Source organism: Pleurodeles waltl, unplaced genomic scaffold, assembly GCF_031143425.1.
Source record: "Pleurodeles waltl isolate 20211129_DDA unplaced genomic scaffold, aPleWal1.hap1.20221129 scaffold_183, whole genome shotgun sequence".
Taxonomy (NCBI): Eukaryota; Metazoa; Chordata; class Amphibia; order Caudata; family Salamandridae; genus Pleurodeles; species Pleurodeles waltl.
In genome coordinates, this window is record NW_027149889.1 from 161,082 (window position 1) to 174,185 (window position 13,104).

The 13,104-nt window shown below is 42.4% G+C and overlaps 3 non-coding genes across 3 annotated transcripts; all 3 read left to right on the forward strand.

Annotated features, from left to right (window-relative positions):
* Positions 1 to 2,680: 2,680 nt before the first annotated feature.
* TRNAL-AAG (transfer RNA leucine (anticodon AAG)) lies at positions 2,681 to 2,762 on the forward strand. The gene has a single exon. It is a non-coding gene; the product is annotated as a tRNA-Leu (tRNA).
* A 4,107-nt stretch (positions 2,763 to 6,869) lies between these two features.
* Positions 6,870 to 6,951, forward strand: TRNAL-AAG (transfer RNA leucine (anticodon AAG)). Its single transcript has one exon. It is a non-coding gene; the product is annotated as a tRNA-Leu (tRNA).
* Positions 6,952 to 11,058: 4,107 nt separating this feature from the next.
* TRNAL-AAG (transfer RNA leucine (anticodon AAG)) lies at positions 11,059 to 11,140 on the forward strand. The gene has a single exon. It is a non-coding gene; the product is annotated as a tRNA-Leu (tRNA).
* Positions 11,141 to 13,104: the final 1,964 nt, after the last annotated feature.

The window sequence follows — 13,104 nt, forward strand, 5'->3', positions numbered from 1 at the left end:
TTGTCTTCTTTTAAAAAATGTTTAGGTTACTGGGACCCAGCATTGGTTTCACACCCATTTCTGTCACTGACTGGAAGGAGGCTAAAAGCACACAAAATCGTAAAAATGGGGTATGTCCCAGTAAAATGCCAAAATTGTGTTGAAAAATTGGGTTTTCTGATTCAAGTCTGCCTGTCCCTGAAAGCTGGGAAGCTGGTGATTTTAGCAGTGCAAACCCTTTGTTGATGCCAATTTCAGGGACAAAAACCACAAGCCTTCTTCTCCAGCCCTTTTTTCCATTTTTTTCTTTTTTAAAACAAAATTTTTACTGTATTTTGGCTAATTTCTTGGTCTCCTTCAGGGGAACCCACAAAGTCTGGGTACCTCTAGAATCCCTAGGATGTTGGAAAAAAAGGACGCAAATTTGGCGTGGATAGCTTATGTGGACAAAAATCTATGAGGGCCTAAGCGCGCCCTGCCCCAAATAGCCAAAAAAATGCCTGCCACCTGAGGGGGAAAAGGCTGGCAGCGAAGGGGTTAAAATGCACTATTTTATTCCAATTTCTTCACTTAGCTTCAGATGAACTATTTTTCCCTCCCACCAACTCCTTTCAAAGTGCACCAGCCACCACTGCCTTGGGTGGGACAGATTGTTTTCGATTGCAGTATGGCAGATTGTTTTGGATTGCAGTGTGGTAGTTTGTTTTTGATTGGAGTGCAGCAGATTGCAGTGGGGTAGATTGTTTTGAATTGGAGTAGGGGAGATTGTTTTGAAGTGGAGTGGGGCAGATTGTTTTGGATCGAAGTGGGACAGATTGTTTTGGAGTGGTGCAGATTGTTTTTTATTATAGTGGGGCACATTGGAGTGAGACAGATTTGCTTGGGGTGGGTGGAGAGGATTGGAGTAGGATGAGTTAGAGTGGATTGGATTCGGGTGAGTGATTTGGACTGGAGTGAGGTGGATTAGTGTGGGTGAAGTGGTCTGGATGGGGTGGATTGTAGTGGGGAAGATTGGAGTGGGGTGGATTGAAGTGTACCGCAGGATTATGTGTTAAAGATTAATTTCAGAATTTACACATAATAAAGAAACACTGTTGATTTGCAATATTTTAAACGAGCTAATCGTCATCTTTTGAGAAGAGTGCCCACGAACAAAAGCAAAAGAAAACATGCGTGGAACGTGGGAAAAGACGATTTGGCAAAATAAAAGAAAGTTCGATTTAAATTTAAAACTTAACAGTTTTGGTTGTCCTGCTGGGCATGTTTTTGCCAGTCACAAGCCTTCTGTTTGCAGGGCACTAGAAGGTAAAAGGAAAAAATAGTACCTTGATCAGGTGGGGAGCAGCGGTCAGGCACTGATTAAGCTGAATCAATCAACGCTTGGTCGCTGCTCTACAGAGAGGAACGGAAATGATGCAAGACATGCCTTGATGAATTAGGAAACTGTAAAGAAGAGTGCCACATAAATAAAAAAATGGTGAGAGACATGCGGGCTCCAAGACCTTTACTGAATACTACAGAGTCTATCAAGCGAGACCCTAAAAAGGTCAGTTAGTTAAAATAAACAAACATTGTTACTTCTAAATATCAATATTCCAAGGACGCCTAGATGGTCGTCAAGCAAAAAGTTCCTAGTGCATGGAGGGGCTTATGGTAGTTCTGAAGAGAGGCAAAGGACTTGGTCAGAGGGTGGCCTTGTTGGTGTGGTAGGGAAGCAATACCTCAAACGTTATTACTGGGGTAGGGGAGCTTGCAATTCGGAGTAATTAAAATTATCACAAAGCAATCAAGTAATTCCACATCAAAATAACAAGCGTGCGGGCTGACAACCATGCTCTCAGCATCAACGAGCGCAGAGTGAAGTGAATTTTACCATCCTCTGTGCATTTTTATTGCGGGGCTCATTTACATTTGACTTGGCGCGCAGAACGAGTGAGAACCAGGTCAATAGAAACAAAAATCATCTATTTAAAAAGTTTAGTTTCACGTGGGCCTGTTGTGCTTACTTCTTTCAGAATAGCTTTTGAACCTCTGTCCTGTGTGTGTCTGTGACTGTCACGTGAAAAGGCAGTCAGGGCATCCAGGTGGACCCCATGTCACCTGGGGCACCGCCCACCAGTGCTGGAGTTTTAAACAGCACCCGGTTGCATTTTGGGACTTGTGCCTTTTCAATGTGAGCTCAAAGACGGGAGCCTGTGAAATTCTATTGGCTAAAAAATATTAACAGCGGAATGTGAATAGGCCACACAAGACATGACGTCACTGGAAAGCTAAACAGTATGTTGGGGAGACTGGGTGCGGCAATAGGGCTGATGTCATGAATACGTGCAACTCCTCAGTTATTTTTGAATGAACTGCTCATTCATTAGATCCCACCCTAAGAAATGAGCCCACCAGTATGAACACTTGTTTCATTAGAAAATGATGGAGTCACATTGCCTATGTAGAGCAGGTGCTTATACCTTGGTTGGAAGTCATTGCTCGGAGAGTGTTGTCTTTTAAGGTGATTGCACTAGGTCCGAGCAGGTGGGAGAAGACTTGTGCAGTGACTGAGTAAGAGAGATAACCTTCAATTACCACATCACCCTCCCGACATTGTAATCATGTCCATGAAATGGTTTATCAACTCGACTTTCCACACTCAGTGAGGAGGCTCAGGGTTGCGGTGCTCATCAAGTGCACAGACACACTGAGAGCAGCAGGTAGCGTGGCCGAGCGGTCTAAGGCGCTGGATTAAGGCTCCAGTCTCTTTGGAGGCGTGGGTTCAAATCCCACCGCTGCCAGAGATGGATTTTTACAGATCTTAATGACGCATCTCCCTTCTGACCCTTCAATTTGCATAAACAGTGACTCTACCAATAGGTCCCTAATTTTAAAACTCTTTTACAGTCTCCTTCTAAGTAAACTCCTAAACCGTGGACTCCAAGAAATCGGCTGATTGGCGCTGCTGTTGTTTTGCTTCATTCTGCTTAGATCACCTTCAAATGGAAGGTTTAACAAATAATTTGTTCTCCCCACGCGGTAACCCGCTCTTCTCTCTGCAAAATAAAATCGAACCTCTGTTAAATAAAGATTTAAAGTAAATTATCTATCTTCCCAAATAAAGTTGGTAAATGTGTTCTTCACAGTTATTTTAAAAATCAGGTTTAAAATAAACAACAGAGGTAGTCAGCAGGATTCAAACCCGTGCAGGGAACCCCCAAAGGATTTCAAGCCCATCACCTTAACCACTCGGCCATAACTACCAGCTCTCATTGAGCTATACCGAAACTTTATATCACAACAAAATTGTGCAAAATGGCCGTGCAGACCTATATATGACTCCATTTAGTAGGATCTCTAACTGTGTGCAAAGGGCACATTGCTATGTTTCTGTCTAAGCTTTGCTTTAGGTCTGAGGTCTTAAGAACCAAAGCAGGCTCCACGCACACTTGCCTGCACAAAAAAACAAGCATTTGCAATGCGAAAGGTCTCACATTTGTGAGAGTTAGAGCTATTGGCGTTGCAAATGACAATGTCTTTTACCTAGGTTTTGGTTTTCTTTGGGAAAATTTGATGTGTCCACGTTGTGTTTTGGGGCACTTCCTGTCGCGGGCGCTAGGCCTACCCACACAAGTGAGGTAAAAAATGTTATCGGGAGACTTGGGGAAACATAGAATAGCAAAACAAGAGTTACTGCCCCTTGTCTTTATCTACATTTTTTCCTTCCAAATATAAGACAGTGTGTAAAAAAGACGTCTATTTGAGAAATGCCCTTTAATTCGCATGCTAGTGTGGGCACCCCAGAATTCAGAGATGTGCAAATAACCACTGCTCCTTCACTCCTTATCTTGTGCCCATTTTGGAAATAGAAAGGTTTTCTTGATACCTATTTTTCACTCTATATACTTCGGCAAATTAATTGCAGTATACCCGGTATAGAATGAAAACCCACTGCAAGGTGCAGCTCATTTATTTTCTCTGGATACCTAGGGTTCTTGATGAACCTACAAGCCCTATATATCCCCGCAACCAGAAGAGTCCAGCAGGCGTAATGGTATATTGCTTTCAAAAATCTGACATTGCAGAAAAAAGTTACAGAGTAAAACGTAGAGGAAAATGGCTGTTTTTTTCTTCTCAATTTCAATATTTTTTTTTTATTTCAGTTGTTATTTTCTGTAGGAAACACTTGTAAGATCTACACAAGTTACCCATTGCTGAATTCAGAATGTTGTCTTCTTTTCAAAAATGTTTAGGTTACTGGGACCCAGCATTGGTTTCACACCCATTTCTGTCACTGACTGGAAGGAGGCTAAAAGCACACAAAATCGTAAAAATGGGGTATGTCCCAGTAAAATGCCAAAATTGTGTTGAAAAATTGGGTTTTCTGATTCAAGTCTGCCTGTCCCTGAAAGCTGGGAAGCTGGTGATTTTAGCAGTGCAAACCCTTTGTTGATGCCAATTTCAGGGACAAAAACCACAAGCCTTCTTCTCCAGCCCTTTTTTCCATTTTTTTCTTTTTTAAAACAAAATTTTTACTGTATTTTGGCTAATTTCTTGGTCTCCTTCAGGGGAACCCACAAAGTCTGGGTACCTCTAGAATCCCTAGGATGTTGGAAAAAAAGGACGCAAATTTGGCGTGGATAGCTTATGTGGACAAAAATCTATGAGGGCCTAAGCGCGCCCTGCCCCAAATAGCCAAAAAAATGCCTGGCACCTGAGGGGGAAAAGGCTGGCAGCGAAGGGGTTAAAATGCACTATTTTATTCCAATTTCTTCACTTAGCTTCAGATGAACTATTTTTCCCTCCCACCAACTCCTTTCAAAGTGCACCAGCCACCACTGCCTTGGGTGGGACAGATTGTTTTCGATTGCAGTATGGCAGATTGTTTTGGATTGCAGTGTGGTAGTTTGTTTTTGATTGGAGTGCAGCAGATTGCAGTGGGGTAGATTGTTTTGAATTGGAGTAGGGGAGATTGTTTTGAAGTGGAGTGGGGCAGATTGTTTTGGATCGAAGTGGGACAGATTGTTTTGGAGTGGTGCAGATTGTTTTTTATTATAGTGGGGCACATTGGAGTGAGACAGATTTGCTTGGGGTGGGTGGAGAGGATTGGAGTAGGATGAGTTAGAGTGGATTGGATTCGGGTGAGTGATTTGGACTGGAGTGAGGTGGATTAGTGTGGGTGAAGTGGTCTGGATGGGGTGGATTGTAGTGGGGAAGATTGGAGTGGGGTGGATTGAAGTGTACCGCAGGATTATGTGTTAAAGATTAATTTCAGAATTTACACATAATAAAGAAACACTGTTGATTTGCAATATTTTAAACAAGCTAATCATCATCTTTTGAGAAGAGTGCCCACGAACAAAAGCAAAAGAAAACATGCGTGGAACGTGGGAAAAGACGATTTGGCAAAATAAAAGAAAGTTCGATTTAAATTTAAAACTTAACAGTTTTGTTTGTCCTGCTGGGCATGTTTTTGCCAGTCACAAGCCTTCTGTTTGCAGGGCACTAGAAGGTAAAAGGAAAAAATAGTACCTTGATCAGGTGGGGAGCAGCGGTCAGGCACTGATTAAGCTGAATCAATCAACGCTTGGTCGCTGCTCTACAGAGAGGAACGGAAATGATGCAAGACATGCCTTGATGAATTAGGAAACTGTAAAGAAGAGTGCCACATAAATAAAAAAATGGTGAGAGACATGCGGGCTCCAAGCCCTTTACTGAATACTACAGAGTCTATCAAGCGAGACCCTAAAAAGGCCAGTTAGTTAAAATAAACAAACATTGTTACTTCTAAATATCAATATTCCAAGGACGCCTAGATGGTCGTCAAGCAAAAAGTTCCTAGTGCATGGAGGGGCTTATGGTAGTTCTGAAGAGAGGCAAAGGACTTGGTCAGAGGGTGGCCTTGTTGGTGTGGTAGGGAAGCAATACCTCAAACATTATTACTGGGGTAGGGGAGCTTGCAATTCGGAGTAATTAAAATTATCACAAAGCAATCAAGTAATTCCACATCAAAATAACAAGCGTGCGGGCTGACAACCATGCTCTCAGCATCAACGAGCGCAGAGTGAAGTGAATTTTACCATCCTCTGTGCATTTTTATTGCGGGGCTCATTTACATTTGACTTGGCGCGCAGAACGAGTGAGAACCAGGTCAATAGAAACAAAAATCATCTATTTAAAAAGTTTAGTTTCACGTGGGCCTGTTGTCCTTACTTCTTTCAGAATAGCTTTTGAACCTCTGTCCTGTGTGTGTCTGTGACTGTCACGTGAAAAGGCAGTCAGGGCATCCAGGTGGACCCCATGTCACCTGGGGCACCGCCCACCAGTGCTGGAGTTTTAAACAGCACCCGGTTGCATTTTGGGACTTGTGCCTTTTCAATGTGAGCTCAAAGACGGGAGCCTGTGAAATTCTATTGGCTAAAAAATATTAACAGCGGAATGTGAATAGGCCACACAAGACATGACGTCACTGGAAAGCTAAACAGTATGTTGGGGAGACTGGGTGCGGCAATAGGGCTGATGTCATGAATACGTGCAACTCCTCAGTTATTTTTGAATGAACTGCTCATTCATTAGATCCCACCCAAAGAAATGAGCCCACCAGTATGAACACTTGTTTCATTAGAAAATGATGGAGTCACATTGCCTATGTAGAGCAGGTGCTTATACCTTGGTTGGAAGTCATTGCTCGGAGAGTGTTGTCTTTTAAGGTGATTGCACTCGGTCCGAGCAGGTGGGAGAAGACTTGTGCAGTGACTGAGTAAGAGAGATAACCTTCAATTACCACATCACCCTCCCGACATTGTAATCATGTCCATGAAATGGTTTATCAACTCGACTTTCCACACTAAGTGAGGAGACTCAGGGTTACGGTGCTCATGAAGTGCACAGACACAGTGAGAGCAACAGGTAGCGTGGCCGAGCGGTCTAAGGCGCTGGATTAAGGCTCCAGTCTCTTTGGAGGCGTGGGTTCAAATCCCACCGCTGCCAGAGATGGATTTTTACAGATCTTAATGACGCATCTCCCTTCTGACCCTTCAATTTGCATAAACAGTGACTCTACCAATAGGTCCCTAATTTTAAAACTCTTTTACAGTCTCCTTCTAAGTAAACTCCTAAACCGTGGACTCCAAGAAATCGGCTGATTGGCGCTGCTGTTGTTTTGCTTCATTCTGCTTAGATCACCTTCAAATGGAAGGTTTAACAAATCATTTGTTCTCCCCACGCGGTCACCCGCTCTTCTCTCTGCAAAATAAAATCGAACCTCTGTTAAATAAAGATTTAAAGTAAATTATCTATCTTCCCAAATAAAGTTGGTAAATGTGTTCTTCACAGTTATTTTAAAAATCAGGTTTAAAATAAACAACAGAGGTAGTCAGCAGGATTCAAACCCGTGCAGGGAACCCCCAAAGGATTTCAAGCCCATCACCTTAACCACTCGGCCATAACTACCAGCTCTCATTGAGCTCTACCGAAACTTTATATCACAACAAAATTGTGCAAAATGGCCGTGCAGACCTATATATGACTCCATTTAGTAGGATCTCTAACTGTGTGCAAAGGGCACATTGCTATGTTTCTGTCTAAGCTTTGCTTTAGGTCTGAGGTCTTAAGAACCAAAGCAGGCTCCACGCACACTTGCCTGCACAAAAAAACAAGCATTTGCAATGCGAAAGGTCTCACATTTGTGAGAGTTAGAGCTATTGGCGTTGCAAATGACAATGTCTTTTACCTAGGTTTTGGTTTTCTTCGGGAAAATTTGATGTGTCCACGTTGTGTTTTGGGGCACTTCCTGTCGCGGGCGCTAGGCCTACCCACACAAGTGAGATAAAAAATGTTATCGGGAGACTTGGGGAAACATAGAATAGCAAAACAAGAGTTACTGCCCCTTGTCTTTATCTACATTTTTTCCTTCCAAATATAAGACAGTGTGTAAAAAAGACGTCTATTTGAGAAATGCCCTTTAATTCGCATGCTAGTGTGGGCACCCCAGAATTCAGAGATGTGCAAATAACCACTGCTCCTTCACTCCTTATCTTGTGCCCATTTTGGAAATAGAAAGGTTTTCTTGATACCTATTTTTCACTCTATATACTTCGGCAAATTAATTGCAGTATACCCGGTATAGAATGAAAACCCACTGCAAGGTGCAGCTCATTTATTTTCTCTGGATACCTAGGGTTCTTGATGAACCTACAAGCCCTATATATCCCCGCAACCAGAAGAGTCCAGCAGGCGTAATGGTATATTGCTTTCAAAAATCTGACATTGCAGAAAAAAGTTACAGAGTAAAACGTAGAGGAAAATGGCTGTTTTTTTCTTCTCAATTTCAATATTTTTTTTTTATTTCAGTTGTTATTTTCTGTAGGAAACACTTGTAAGATCTACACAAGTTACCCATTGCTGAATTCAGAATGTTGTCTTCTTTTAAAAAATGTTTAGGTTACTGGGACCCAGCATTGGTTTCACACCCATTTCTGTCACTGACTGGAAGGAGGCTAAAAGCACACAAAATCGTAAAAATGGGGTATGTCCCAGTAAAATGCCAAAATTGTGTTGAAAAATTGGGTTTTCTGATTCAAGTCTGCCTGTCCCTGAAAGCTGGGAAGCTGGTGATTTTAGCAGTGCAAACCCTTTGTTGATGCCAATTTCAGGGACAAAAACCACAAGCCTTCTTCTCCAGCCCTTTTTTCCATTTTTTTCTTTTTTAAAACAAAATTTTTACTGTATTTTGGCTAATTTCTTGGTCTCCTTCAGGGGAACCCACAAAGTCTGGGTACCTCTAGAATCCCTAGGATGTTGGAAAAAAAGGACGCAAATTTGGCGTGGATAGCTTATGTGGACAAAAATCTATGAGGGCCTAAGCGCGCCCTGCCCCAAATAGCCAAAAAAATGCCTGGCACCTGAGGGGGAAAAGGCTGGCAGCGAAGGGGTTAAAATGCACTATTTTATTCCAATTTCTTCACTTAGCTTCAGATGAACTATTTTTCCCTCCCACCAACTCCTTTCAAAGTGCACCAGCCACCACTGCCTTGGGTGGGACAGATTGTTTTCGATTGCAGTATGGCAGATTGTTTTGGATTGCAGTGTGGTAGTTTGTTTTTGATTGGAGTGCAGCAGATTGCAGTGGGGTAGATTGTTTTGAATTGGAGTAGGGGAGATTGTTTTGAAGTGGAGTGGGGCAGATTGTTTTGGATCGAAGTGGGACAGATTGTTTTGGAGTGGTGCAGATTGTTTTTTATTATAGTGGGGCACATTGGAGTGAGACAGATTTGCTTGGGGTGGGTGGAGAGGATTGGAGTAGGATGAGTTAGAGTGGATTGGATTCGGGTGAGTGATTTGGACTGGAGTGAGGTGGATTAGTGTGGGTGAAGTGGTCTGGATGGGGTGGATTGTAGTGGGGAAGATTGGAGTGGGGTGGATTGAAGTGTACCGCAGGATTATGTGTTAAAGATTAATTTCAGAATTTACACATAATAAAGAAACACTGTTGATTTGCAATATTTTAAACGAGCTAATCGTCATCTTTTGAGAAGAGTGCCCACGAACAAAAGCAAAAGAAAACATGCGTGGAACGTGGGAAAAGACGATTTGGCAAAATAAAAGAAAGTTCGATTTAAATTTAAAACTTAACAGTTTTGGTTGTCCTGCTGGGCATGTTTTTGCCAGTCACAAGCCTTCTGTTTGCAGGGCACTAGAAGGTAAAAGGAAAAAATAGTACCTTGATCAGGTGGGGAGCAGCGGTCAGGCACTGATTAAGCTGAATCAATCAACGCTTGGTCGCTGCTCTACAGAGAGGAACGGAAATGATGCAAGACATGCCTTGATGAATTAGGAAACTGTAAAGAAGAGTGCCACATAAATAAAAAAATGGTGAGAGACATGCGGGCTCCAAGACCTTTACTGAATACTACAGAGTCTATCAAGCGAGACCCTAAAAAGGTCAGTTAGTTAAAATAAACAAACATTGTTACTTCTAAATATCAATATTCCAAGGACGCCTAGATGGTCGTCAAGCAAAAAGTTCCTAGTGCATGGAGGGGCTTATGGTAGTTCTGAAGAGAGGCAAAGGACTTGGTCAGAGGGTGGCCTTGTTGGTGTGGTAGGGAAGCAATACCTCAAACATTATTACTGGGGTAGGGGAGCTTGCAATTCGGAGTAATTAAAATTATCACAAAGCAATCAAGTAATTCCACATCAAAATAACAAGCGTGCGGGCTGACAACCATGCTCTCAGCATCAACGAGCGCAGAGTGAAGTGAATTTTACCATCCTCTGTGCATTTTTATTGCGGGGCTCATTTACATTTGACTTGGCGCGCAGAACGAGTGAGAACCAGGTCAATAGAAACAAAAATCATCTGTTTAAAAAGTTTAGTTTCACGTGGGCCTGTTGTCCTTACTTCTTTCAGAATAGCTTTTGAACCTCTGTCCTGTGTGTGTCTGTGACTGTCACGTGAAAAGGCAGTCAGGGCATCCAGGTGGACCCCATGTCACCTGGGGCACCGCCCACCAGTGCTGGAGTTTTAAACAGCACCCGGTTGCATTTTGGGACTTGTGCCTTTTCAATGTGAGCTCAAAGACGGGAGCCTGTGAAATTCTATTGGCTAAAAAATATTAACAGCGGAATGTGAATAGGCCACACAAGACATGACGTCACTGGAAAGCTAAACAGTATGTTGGGGAGACTGGGTGCGGCAATAGGGCTGATGTCATGAATACGTGCAACTCCTCAGTTATTTTTGAATGAACTGCTCATTCATTAGATCCCACCCAAAGAAATGAGCCCACCAGTATGAACACTTGTTTCATTAGAAAATGATGGAGTCACATTGCCTATGTAGAGCAGGTGCTTATACCTTGGTTGGAAGTCATTGCTCGGAGAGTGTTGTCTTTTAAGGTGATTGCACTAGGTCCGAGCAGGTGGGAGAAGACTTGTGCAGTGACTGAGTAAGAGAGATAACCTTCAATTACCACATCACCCTCCCGACATTGTAATCATGTCCATGAAATGGTTTATCAACTCGACTTTCCACACTAAGTGAGGAGACTCAGGGTTACGGTGCTCATGAAGTGCACAGACACACTGAGAGCAACAGGTAGCGTGGCCGAGCGGTCTAAGGCGCTGGATTAAGGCTCCAGTCTCTTTGGAGGCGTGGGTTCAAATCCCACCGCTGCCAGAGATGGATTTTTACAGATCTTAATGACGCATCTCCCTTCTGACCCTTCAATTTGCATAAACAGTGACTCTACCAATAGGTCCCTAATTTTAAAACTCTTTTACAGTCTCCTTCTAAGTAAACTCCTAAACCGTGGACTCCAAGAAATCGGCTGATTGGCGCTGCTGTTGTTTTGCTTCATTCTGCTTAGATCACCTTCAAATGGAAGGTTTAACAAATCATTTGTTCTCCCCACGCGGTCACCCGCTCTTCTCTCTGCAAAATAAAATCGAACCTCTGTTAAATAAAGATTTAAAGTAAATTATCTATCTTCCCAAATAAAGTTGGTAAATGTGTTCTTCACAGTTATTTTAAAAATCAGGTTTAAAATAAACAACAGAGGTAGTCAGCAGGATTCAAACCCGTGCAGGGAACCCCCAAAGGATTTCAAGCCCATCACCTTAACCACTCGGCCATAACTACCAGCTCTCATTGAGCTCTACCGAAACTTTATATCACAACAAAATTGTGCAAAATGGCCGTGCAGACCTATATATGACTCCATTTAGTAGGATCTCTAACTGTGTGCAAAGGGCACATTGCTATGTTTCTGTCTAAGCTTTGCTTTAGGTCTGAGGTCTTAAGAACCAAAGCAGGCTCCACGCACACTTGCCTGCACAAAAAAACAAGCATTTGCAATGCGAAAGGTCTCACATTTGTGAGAGTTAGAGCTATTGGCGTTGCAAATGACAATGTCTTTTACCTAGGTTTTGGTTTTCTTCGGGAAAATTTGATGTGTCCACGTTGTGTTTTGGGGCACTTCCTGTCGCGGGCGCTAGGCCTACCCACACAAGTGAGGTAAAAAATGTTATCGGGAGACTTGGGGAAACATAGAATAGCAAAACAAGAGTTACTGCCCCTTGTCTTTATCTACATTTTTTCCTTCCAAATATAAGACAGTGTGTAAAAAAGACGTCTATTTGAGAAATGCCCTTTAATTCGCATGCTAGTGTGGGCACCCCAGAATTCAGAGATGTGCAAATAACCACTGCTCCTTCACTCCTTATCTTGTGCCCATTTTGGAAATAGAAAGGTTTTCTTGATACCTATTTTTCACTCTATATACTTCGGCAAATTAATTGCAGTATACCCGGTATAGAATGAAAACCCACTGCAAGGTGCAGCTCATTTATTTTCTCTGGATACCTAGGGTTCTTGATGAACCTACAAGCCCTATATATCCCCGCAACCAGAAGAGTCCAGCAGGCGTAATGGTATATTGCTTTCAAAAATCTGACATTGCAGAAAAAAGTTACAGAGTAAAACGTAGAGGAAAATGGCTGTTTTTTTCTTCTCAATTTCAATATTTTTTTTTTATTTCAGTTGTTATTTTCTGTAGGAAACACTTGTAAGATCTACACAAGTTACCCATTGCTGAATTCAGAATGTTGTCTTCTTTTCAAAAATGTTTAGGTTACTGGGACCCAGCATTGGTTTCACACCCATTTCTGTCACTGACTGGAAGGAGGCTAAAAGCACACAAAATCGTAAAAATGGGGTATGTCCCAGTAAAATGCCAAAATTGTGTTGAAAAATTGGGTTTTCTGATTCAAGTCTGCCTGTCCCTGAAAGCTGGGAAGCTGGTGATTTTAGCAGTGCAAACCCTTTGTTGATGCCAATTTCAGGGACAAAAACCACAAGCCTTCTTCTCCAGCCCTTTTTTCCATTTTTTTCTTTTTTAAAACAACATTTTTACTGTATTTTGGCTAATTTCTTGGTCTCCTTCAGGGGAACCCACAAAGTCTGGGTACCTCTAGAATCCCTAGGATGTTGGAAAAAAAGGACGCAAATTTGGCGTGGATAGCTTATGTGGACAAAAATCTATGAGGGCCTAAGCGCGCCCTGCCCCAAATAGCCAAAAAAATGCCTGGCACCTGAGGGGGAAAAGGCTGGCAGCGAAGGGGTTAAAATGCACTATTTTATTC